The 11513-nt window shown below is 39.7% G+C and overlaps 1 non-coding gene across 1 annotated transcript; it reads left to right on the top strand.

Annotated features, from left to right (window-relative positions):
* The first annotated feature begins 10851 nt into the window (after window positions 1–10851).
* Window positions 10852–10989, top strand: LOC122114737. Its single transcript, XR_006148623.1, has one exon. It is a non-coding gene; the product is annotated as a small nucleolar RNA SNORA8 (small nucleolar RNA).
* Window positions 10990–11513: the final 524 nt, after the last annotated feature.

Raw genomic sequence — 11513 nt, 5'->3', positions numbered from 1 at the left:
CCGTGATATATTTTACTAAGGAAAAGAAAGGGTATGGAAGAAACAGATTAGGACAAACATTGTTTTACTTATTTTATTTTTATTTTTGTCAGTTATGGGGCTTGAACTCAAGGCCTAGGCACTGGCCCTGAGCTCTTTTGCTCAAGGCTAACATTCTACTACTTTGAGCCACAGTGTCACTTCCAGTTTTAATTGGAGGTAAGAGTCTCACAGGGACTGTTCTACCCAGGCTGGCTTCAAACTGTGATTCTCATATCTCAGAGTTCTGAGTAGCTAGGATTACCGGGCTCAAGCCATGGACATCCTGCTATTGTTTTATTTTTTACCATATTGTTTGAACTGCTTCTTGGATCACCAAGTAAAGATACTAAGAAAAAAGATCAGAATCTAAGATTCTGGGAAAAACTCAGGACTCAGTGTAGAAGTCAGGTCTTATGATTACCATGAACATATAATCTATTTGTTTAACCTGCATTTTAAGTCAGGTACCAGTGGCTCACACCTATAATCTTAGTTACTCAGGAGGCTGAGATCTGAAGATCACTGAAGCCAACTCAGTCAGGAAATTATGTGAGACCTCCAGTTAACCACCAAAAACCTGGAAGTAAAGTGGTGGCTTAAGTGGTAAGTGCTAGCCTTGAGCAAACTCTCTCTGGGACAGCATCCAGGACCAGTTTAAGACCCAGGACTTGCAGACACAAAAAGCCATGAGAATAGATGATACATAGAAAGAGTGCAAATAGATAAGCAGGGGCCCAGGACTGAGCTTTCCATGGTGGCCTCATTTATAAGTCAAACAGAGGGATGAGTCAGCTAATGTGATCAAGAGGGACTGGCCCTAGAAATAGACGGAGGACCTCAGTGAAAGAGGGGATATCATAGAATCTAATAGAAGGTTGCATGTCAAAAGACAAAAAGGAAAAACAAAAACAAAAACAAAAAAATAGCCAGGCATCAGTGGCTCACACCTGTAATCCTAGCTACATAGGAGGCTGAGATCTGAGGATTGCAGTTTACAGCCAGCCCAGGCAGGAAAGTCCGGGAGACTTATCTCCAATAAACTATCAGAAAATCGGAAGTGGCACTGTGGCTCAAGTTGGTAGAGTTCTAGCCTTGAACTGAAGAGCTGAGGGACAGCACCCAGGCCCAGAGTTCAAACCCTATGACCAACAGAAACAAAAAAAGACAAAAATTTCCAGTTGAGTGTTGATGAGAGAGTTGGGGAGGATAAAAACACTGGATTTAGCACCTCTTGGTAGAGCTGTGAGATCAAAGTCCCCTTGGACTGGGTTTAAAAAAGTGGGGATGATAAAACAGAGATACTGTAACTAATTCAAGAAATTTGGCCTAAAAGGGGACCAGAGAAATATAGCATTATAAGGGCATATGGAGCAGGAGAGTTTTTGCTTTTGTTTTTCCATACTGCATTATTGAACCCAAGGCCTTACTCACTAAGTACATGCTCTAACATGACCTATGTAACCAACACTGAACCTGAGGGATTTTTTTTCTTTTTGTTTTTCTTTTTTTTTTATTGTGAAAATACTGTACAGAGGGGTTACAATTACACGGGCAAGATAATGAGTACATTTCCTGAGGGATTTTTTTTAGGAGTACTTTTGAATGCTGGTAGAAATTAGTAAGGGCTACAAACTGGATTTAGGAGCTGATAAGACAGTTTGCAGCAGCAACTTGTATCAGTAAGAGAGGATGGCCTTTTAGAGTTAAATGTAAGGAAGAAACATAGATTTTCATACAATGCAATGTATATGCAAGAAGGTTAAGTACAAAAATGAGTAAATTTTTGTATAAATATTTTATTTTAGTGGTTGAACTCAGAGGTCTCATGCTTGGTAGATGAACACTGTACCTCTTGAGCTATACACCGATGACTTTTTGCTTTAGTTATTTTTAAAATCGTGTCTTATGTTTTTTTCTTGGATGGCCTGGTCTAAGTTCCTCCCATTTATGCCTCCTGTATAGCTAAAATGACAGACACTCTTCCCCATGCTACATTTTATTGGTGAAGATGTAGTCTCACAAACTTCCTTGACCTGGTTGGCCTCAAATCATGATCTGCTTGATTGAGGCTTCCTACGTAGCTGGGACAGGCATAAATCCTACCCCCATCTTCATTTGTGGATTTTTTTCTCAAGTTAAAATATGAAAATAGTCATCAGTGAAATAGAGGTTGAGAAGAAGATAATGGCTATTTAAGGAGAGACAGGTACATTTTAGATAGCAATGAAAGTTGGGTTGGGGACATGGCTCAAATGGTAGAGCAACAGTTGTTTGATAAGTGGAAAATCCTCAGTTCAAACCCCAGTTCTGGGATAAAAAATAAAAGTATTGAGAAAGCCATTTTAATTGCCTGGCTGTTCAAGTACTTCTCTAAGGATTGTGATTGTAAAGATGGGCTCTGATGGTTCATACCTGTAATACTAACTACTCAGAAGGTTGAGATCTGAGGATCATGGTTCAAAGCCAGCCTGGCAGAAAAGTCCCTATGAGACTCTTATCTCCAATTAACCACTCAAAAACTGGAAGTGGCTGTAGCACAAAGTAGTGTAGAGTATTAGCCTTGAACAAAAGAGCTCAGGGACAGTGCCCAGGCCCTGAGTTCAAGCCCCACGACTGACAAAAAAATAAAATAAAAATAAAAAGAATTGTGGCTGTGAATTTAAATTGACACTAGTCAGCCTCGTTATGTAGTATTTACTCCAGTGACACTCAGCTGTTTTGATACAGGTATAAGATTCCTTGGGCAAGATGTATACAGAAAGAGGCCATAGAACTGATGTTTGCTCAAGTCTAAGGGTGGTGATAAACTATGGAGTCTAATATGAGATTGGAGCAGAGAGAAAGCAAGCATGGTAGGAGTAGTAGATGACAAATATGATGTGGCCTCATAAGCTGGGGTTCATTAGGACTGAATAAAAAAGTTGTGTGGGAATATTTAGTAGAAGAGTGGGATGAGAGTCAGTAGGCAGAGTAGCATGCTACGAAGTAGCTATTGCTCGATGACAAGGCCAAGGAAATGATCATCAAACTGAGATGACTAAAGGATACATGAGAAGATCCTCAGCAGTGAAAATAACAGAGAATTGAAAGAAAAAGAAACAGAGACATGAGTCCCATGGATATTCAAGTCACCAAGGTTACTGATCCAAGTAGAAAATCCAGTGAGTTTATTACTAAAGTCAGTGAAGGGAGACAGAATGGTGGGTGCAGAGGCTAAATGAAGCAATTTGTGAAAAATAAGTCACCCAGTATCTGGCCCTCTAGTAGTATGTGGTGGGGCTATGTAACTAAGAAAGATGAATAGTTCTCATCTCCCTACCTTTCCTGAACAGTTCTTTGGCTCACCCATTGGACCTACCAGTTGGTTTGTTCACTATCTAAAGTTATTGTACTTGTTTTCCCTTAAGTTTGTGTGCAACTTTGTTTAGCTTGCTGTTTCTTCAGGTTTTTATGTAAGGAACAGGATTATTTAGTTAAAGTTGTTATTTTGGACACTTGGAAGGCTGTGGTGCTGACCTACACAAAGAAATTTGAGACACTGACTATCAACTTGCTCTCGTTTTGGTCAAAGCAATTAAAGGATTTAGTAGCATAAATAACAGGTACTGGATTACTTTGTAAATTTCTAGAGAAAAAAGATTTTTTATGATTATAAATGGAATTCATGTTCTGTGCTAAAAATACTGAAAAACACAAAGAATAAAATTGTCCTCTACTCTTTAAGCTAATCACTAATGTTGCCTTATTAGTATGTTTCCTCTTAATTTTTTTCTGCCTCATGTGTTCATCAGGGATAGGTTTAAGTGTACCTAAGAATTTATAATGTGACAGGCACTGGTTGTTCATGCCTATAATCCAAGCTACTTAGGAGGCTGAGATCTAAGGATCGTGGTTCAAAACCAGCTCGAGCAAGAAAATCTGTGAGGGGGCTGGGAAAGTGGCTCAGTGGTAAAGTGCTTGCCTTGCATGCATGAGGCCCTGGGTTCAATTCCTCAGCACCACATAAGCAAAAAGAAAAAAAGCCAGAAATGGTGCTGTGGCTCAAGTGCTAGAGCGCCAGCCCGGTTATTTCACAGTTCTTTTGCTTAAGCTTTGTAGGATATTTGTATGAGATAAGAGATTTTGTGCTTTCCCATTACAAACAGTTGGCCACCTTGCAGTGACCCTGTTGTCTTTTGGTAATGGGCAGCTTTGATAACTGTCATTTGTGTGGCCTCTTTAGATCTCTGCTGCCTGCCTTATCGTGCATTCAGCCAGCCCTACTTCATCTTTTGGATATGGGCTGGAAACCTTGTGATCTTGCCTTCTTTGTTGATATTCAGTTACGAGATCTCCTAATGAAAATGTCACAAGAAAATATCAGTGTCCACGATAGTATGATCAGGAAAGAACACAACCCTACACTCTGAAGTTCCTGGAGTAGGAGATGAAAGACAGGAATCATTGACACAATGGGGGTGAGGGCATAGACTCTGGAGTTGGATTAGGGTATGTGTGATACATCTTGGCTTTGCCACTCAGAAACTTGGTGACTGTTAACATGTTATCCAATTGCTTTGTACTTTAGTTGCCTCTTGTTTAGAGTTTAGATAATAATGATACCTGTACCCAAGGCTTGTCATCAAGAATGTATGAGTTATATTTCTGAGTTTTTAAAATGGTGTCTGGCATGTAGTGGTGCTATGTAAGTTGTTAGCAATGGTGCTGTGAATTCAGAGGATGAGGCTCCTCTGTATTTTTGGAAATCCTACTGTATCTTGTTACTTGAGAGAATCTTTTTCTTTTTCTTTTTGTTATACCTCTATGTGGTGTTAGCTACTATAATCTACATTACAGGGACTTGGATTATAAGAAGTTTTTTTTTCTCATTCCATTGTGCAATGGGAATGTGTTTAAAATTAAAGCTGTCTCCTTATTAACTGCCTTCAGCCCTTGCCCTGATGTTAGATGGAACTGATGTCAGAGAAAGGATGCAACATTGGGTAGCCATCACCATGCTGGTCAGTTTGCCCCTCATTTCAATTCTTGTCTGCACCTGCATGATGTAGTCCTCTAGTGGGACAGAATGTTCACACCATTCATCATAGTACTAGCCCTGAGCTAAGAAGAGTAGACCAAATCCATTTTGTTGGAATACATGAATGAGTGTGTATTTATTTGTTGGAATTTTTGGTTCTGTCAGTCGTGGGCCTGAACTCTGTGCCTGGACACTGTCCCTGAGCTCTTCAGCTCAACGCTAGCACTCTACCACTTGAGCCACAGCGCCACTTCCAGCTTTTTCTGCTTATGTGGTGCTGAGGAATCAAATCCAGGGTCTCATGCATACAAGGCAAGCACTCTACCACTGAGCCACCTTCCCAGACCAGTTGTTGGAAAATATTTTGCATTTGCTATTAAGTAAATATTTTTGTGTTTGGGATTTTGGTTGCTAAAACACACTAAGCATAAATTATGGAAATTTATAATTGTACATCCAAAAGGAGCTTATAGGATTATCTATATGAACCTTTTATTTGAAATGAGGGAACAGGGCCAAATCCAAGTATAGTTGTGCCTCGGTGCTTGGTTCAAGGCACTTTCACAGATACTAAAACCTGAAGATGCTCAAGTCGCTTACATATTAATATTTGAATGTAATCTACAAATACTTTAAATCCTGTATACTTTAAATCATCTCTAGGTTACTGTTATACTTTATTATTTAGGGAATGATTACAAGAAAATCTGCACATGTTCAATATAGATGCACTTGTTTTGAATGTTTTTTGATCTCATGATTGAATCCAGCAGTATAGAACTCCTGAATATGGAATGTATAGATATAGAGAGCTGACTATAACATGTTAAATCATATAGCTGGTAGTGGTAAATATGAAGCCTCGGGATCTTCTCACTGTCAAGCTGATTCCATTATGATGTTCTGAGCATCCCCACCAAAACTTTTTAAAAATCATTGTATTTGACCCTACTACATGGCACATAGTAGGTTTATCCCACCTAGTGTAGTGTGCTCTGGAAAAGATTTCTTCCTCTTCCTCTTTTATTGGTGTACAGTCATCAAACAGCTAACTAAATCCTGTATTTTAAAAAAACAATTGGCCTTTTTCCTTCAGAAGTTCAATCTACAGTCTCTATTGAGAAGGAAAGCAAGTAGGAGTGGGAAGGGCTAGAAGGGAAGTGAATAAAGACAGAATGATAAAGTATGATGGAATGTTTTTAAGAGGAAATGGGATGATGGAGAGAGATGGAGGTGGTAAGGAAGATCAGGATTCACTATATGCATGTGGGAAATGTCACAATGAAACCCCCTTGAACATCTAATGTATGCTAATAAAATTAATTGGATGATTTATAAAATGGTTAGCTGTCCTTTATACATGAAACATTTGCTTTTAAGTTGTTAACAGTTATGAAATATAGTAAATTTTCTTATTTAGAAAAATAAAAAGTAACTAAAAATACTCAATCTGTTAGACTTGTGGAACACAAGGTCTGCTAACTAACACTTTTCTTGGGTACCAGCAGAGGCATGCTTTTCTCTTGTTGTGTCTTTTCAGCCAGTGAAGTGAAGAGGTTGAGCTTGCTGATGCCAAGCAGAATTCAGAATGGATGGATGACTGTCAGGTTGGCATGTTTGAGGCCTGGTATGAAAAAATAGCCCAGGAGGATCCAGAGAAGTAGAGGGAAGTAAGACCTCTCAACTAGAGTAATCTGGGTGACTTGCAAGGAGTTTGGAAAAGAGAATATGCCTGGAGTGTGCCAGCATGCTGTCTCCAGAGAGAGCTCCTGGAGGGGACATTAAGGATCGCATTTCTGAGATTAACCTGCGGAGCTCTACATCTTGATATGACCCATCAGAGTGGCTCCCTCCATAGAGCTGGATTTGAAGAAGAGTGGCTCACAAGGCTGATGTATACTAACAGTCTCCTTTGTGCAGGTTACACACAAATAGTATGTGTAAGAGACTTAAGCACATGCAATTGCTGAATGGCTTGAATGCTTAGTATCCTTTGGGCAGACCATTCTATTCCTGTAGATGAGTACTACAGAAGCCACATTCCAGTGGGAAGCCTACACTGAGCATACTGAATCAAAGTTAGATGATTCAGATGAGAAAAAGCATTGGGCTCAGGCAGCTGCCTGTCATCTTACATGAGGTATTATTATTTTTCTTTTTTTAATTTTTAATTTTTGTGAACACACTGTACAGAGGGGTTACAATTACATGGGCAGGTTAATGCGTACATTTCTTATCAAGCATTGCAGCCTCCTCCTTTGTTTACCCTTCACATCCTTTCCCAGCCTCCCCCCCCACCCAATCCTCCCCGCCTCCCCCCCACCCCCCCCTGCACCAACATTGTAAAGCTCGTTTTCGACATGACAGCTTGTACTTCTCATTGTTGCAACAGGTCCACCTGGATCCTTAAACAACTGGTTTTTCCCCATCTCCTCTACAAGTTATACTGACATCAAATATAGTGAAAACAGGGGTTATACTGTGGGGGAGGGACATACAAAGCTACAAAGAGATAATCTTATAAATGCGTTAGAAACAAATGCATGAAAGGAAAAAAACATTAAAATACATATCTAAGGGTTCATTTTCCTAACATCACATTATCTGACCTTTTCCGCTTGACTCATACATATACTAGATATTGCAAATAAGGGAAACCATGGGACCTATGTTTCTTTGGGCCTGGCTTACTTCACTTAATATAATTTTTTCCAAGTTTTTCCATTTCCTAACAAATGGGGCAATGTCATACTTTCTGATGGAGGCATATACTTCCATTGTGTACATATACCACATTTTCTTGATCCATTCATCTACTGAGGGGCATCTGGGTTGGTTCTATATCTTACCTATGGTAAATAATGCTGCAATAAACATAGTTGTGCTGGTAGCTTTAGTGTGGTTTTGTTTGTAAACATTTGGGTAAATGTCCAAAAGTGGGATTGCTGGGTCATAGGGGAGGTCTATGTGAAGTCTTTTGAGGAACCTCCATACTGCTTTCCAAAGTGGTTGAACAAGTTTACACTCCCACCAACAATGAAGTAAGGTTCCCTTCTGTCCACATCCCCTCCAGCATCTGTTGTTGTTAGAGTTCTTGATTTTTGCCATTCTAACTGGAGTGAGGTGGTATCTCAATGTTGTTTTGATTTGCATTTCTTTTATGGCTAGGGATGTTGAGCATTTCTTCATGTGTCTATTGGCCATCCTTCTTTCTTCTTCAGAGAAGTTTCTCTTTAAGTCTTTAGCCCACTTATTTATTCGGCAGTTGTTTCTTTGAGGATTTGTTGTTGGGGGATTTAATTTTTTGAGTTCCAAGTATATTTTAGATATGAGACTTACATGAGGTATTATGTCACTAGCATAAGTGTCAGATATCTGCTGCCTCATAGCCATTCATTTTTCTCTGTATTGAATACCTACTGTATGCCACCTTTACATATACTTTATATATATATTTTGTTCGTTTGTTTATATAGCACTTCTGTGGTGCTTGGTTAGAGCATACCAGCTGATCCTTATTAGTACCTGATTAGAAACCATTCTATAGTGCTCAGGTATCATGGGAGATTTCTTCTACATATTTTCTATTCTTATTTCTAGACTTGAAAGAATGTATTGTCGTCTCTAAGTGCATTTCGGTAACAATTGCTTGATCATGAAACACTGATTTTACTGTTTCCACAGGAAGGATTTATTTCTGGATTTTATTCATTTTTTTTCTTTGTTTTCTAGGAAGGGGGAGTGTGGGAAAGTTGAGACAGAATCTCATTATGAAACCCTAGCTGGCCTCAAACTTAGGAGTATGGCACCATACTTGGTTCATTTTTAATTATCAGGAAAGAGTGTTCTTGCAATATTTCTGTGTCTGTATGCACTGTCATTGTCCAACTAAGTACCCAGACCAAACATTTAAATTCTGTTCTTGCTTGTCCTTTTATTTGGGGGGGGGGGGTCTGGTCGTGGGGCCTGAACTCTGGGCACTGTCCCTCAGCTCTTCAGCTCAAGGCTAGCGCTCTACCACTTGAGCAACAGCTCCACTTCCAGCTTTTTTCTTTTTGCTTATGTGGTGCTGAGGAATCAAACCCAGGGCCTCATGCATGCAAAGCAAGCGCTCTACCACTAAGCCACCTTCCCAGCCCCTCTTGCTTGTCCTTTACCCCCATACCAAATTAGTGCTACCCATCCTGCCTCCTTAGTACCTCTTAAGTCAGCTCTGTTCCACCTGCATGCAATTCCACCCTTAGAGCCAACACTGTCACGGTTAGTCTCCCTAGCTCCTGTCTTGTTCCTTTCAGTCTCTTCTTAGCCAGCAGAGGAACCTTGAGAACACTAAATCTACTCCTATTACTCTTCAGTTTAAAAAAATTAGTGATTCCTGGGGCTAGGAAGGTGGCTCAGTGATTGAGTTCTTGCCTCACATGCATGAGACCATCGGTTTGATTCCTCAGCATCCACAAACAGAAAAAGCCAGACATGGCACTGTGGCTCAAGTGGTAGAGCACTAGCCTTGAGCTGAAGAGCTGAGGGACAGCACCCAGGCCCAGAGTTCAAACCCCATGACCAACCAAAAAATGAGTAATTTCTTAGACTAGTGTTTGACATCTTACTGGCTTAGCCTTTCTAACTACATCTGATCATTTCCACTCTGGCCTGAATTCTACTTATTACATGACACCATAAACCCTTATTTGCTCCCTTTCTGTCAGAGCTGTGCTACTCCTTCTATCTGATACACCTGTCACATTTACCCACACACAATCTATTTGTCTCTTGGTCTCAGTTAAAGGAAAAACTTTTCTCGACCTTTCCAATATTATGGAGAGCATCTTGTGCTGCTACGTTCCCTAGATTTGCCTACCAAAGCACTTACAACACTATGTTCACAATTTGCTTTTTTTGAGGGAATTCCCAGATAGACACTTATTTTGTTCTTCTACAAATCTTAGCTACTATCACCTAGTACAGTTTGCCTAGATTTGTTTTCAGCCTTTTCTATTTCAGTTATTTTTCAAGCAGCCTTGCTTTGGGGGAGAGAGGATGGGAAGGAGAGAAAAGGGAGGAGGCCCAGACCAGCCTGGGCTATAATCTACCTATCTAAGTCTCCTGAGTACCTGGGATGACATGTGCCAGAACCAAACCCAGTTGTTTTGTTGAGATGATATCTTGCTAACTTTTTGTCTGGCCTTGAATTGTGATCCTTCTAATCCTCACCATCCCAGTATCTGAAGTTGTAGGTGTAAGCCACAGCATCCAATGTGCCTAGAAAACTTAAGTACCTCTTAAGTGAATTAATGAATAGTGACCACATAAGAAACTTGTTTAATCATGTTCATTTCAACTTACAGATACACTGTTCATTGCTCGCTACTGTGACCTGCTAAATGTGGACATCTCTTGTGATGGATGTGATGAGATTGCTCCCTGGCATGGCTACCGGTGTCTTCAATGCAGTGACAGGGATCTCTGCAAAACTTGCTTCCTAGGTAAACTTGAGTATGCCATACTCAATAGTAATAATTGTTTTTAAGCTTATGTGATCTTGCCATTTAAAAACTTCTCATTGGGGCTGGGAATGTGGCTTAAGGATAGAGTGCTTGTCTCTCATGTATGAAGCCCTGGGTTCAATTCCTCAGTACCACATAAACAGAAAAAGCTGGAAGTGGTGCTGTGGCTCAAGTGGTAGAAGGCTAGCTTTAAGCACAGAGAGGCTCAGGGAAAGTGCCCAGGCCCAGAGTTCAAGCCCCATGACACACACACACACACACACACACATATAAATATGCATATATATACATATATACACATACATACATTGCACTGTATGGTATATGCACTCAGCAATACCTCCTGCTGATGTGTTCAAAGGACAGTGCAATAGAAATTCAATATCTGGCATCGTTGGTTTTCTTGGCTTTGTCCATGGTAAACCTGGAATTTCTTTTGATACAATATATACGGTTTGAAAATTCATATTGATAATACCTAGGATAAATGATCTTCTCAGCAAATGCTTTTCTTTCTCTAGGCAGGCAGTCAGCAATTGAATCAAGCTGTTGGACTTAAAAAGTGATCCCAAAATTTGCTTGCGGAATGACATTTCAAAGATTTTAGATATGTCATCAGTAATTCTGTAATAGCGCTAAAAGAAGCCCTAATAAAAGATTTGTGGCAGGGCTGATCAGAGTTTCAGCTTTTTGTTGGTCATTTGAACATAGCGACTAGATATTGGCCTCCTGAACAGTGGTACGGCTGGCTTGAATAGTTTGCTTCAAAAAGGACTGCCTTAGATTTCAAGAGATATCTTGAGCTTCACTTCGATGGGCAGTGAAGGAATCAAAACATGTAAAAATGATTAAATACAAATTTATTGACTTTAAATAAAAATATACATATAAACATATATGTATGTGTATGTATGTATGTATATATGTAAACTTCAAAAATTCTTTAGTACATTTGACTTGTATGTACTGAA

Source organism: Dipodomys spectabilis, unplaced genomic scaffold (assembly GCF_019054845.1).
Source record: "Dipodomys spectabilis isolate Male_0828 unplaced genomic scaffold, ASM1905484v1 ptg000108l, whole genome shotgun sequence".
In the NCBI taxonomy this organism is placed as follows: domain Eukaryota; kingdom Metazoa; phylum Chordata; class Mammalia; order Rodentia; family Heteromyidae; genus Dipodomys; species Dipodomys spectabilis.
The sequence above is the reverse complement of the archived record's forward strand: the minus strand, read 5'-3'. Positions and strand labels throughout refer to the sequence as shown.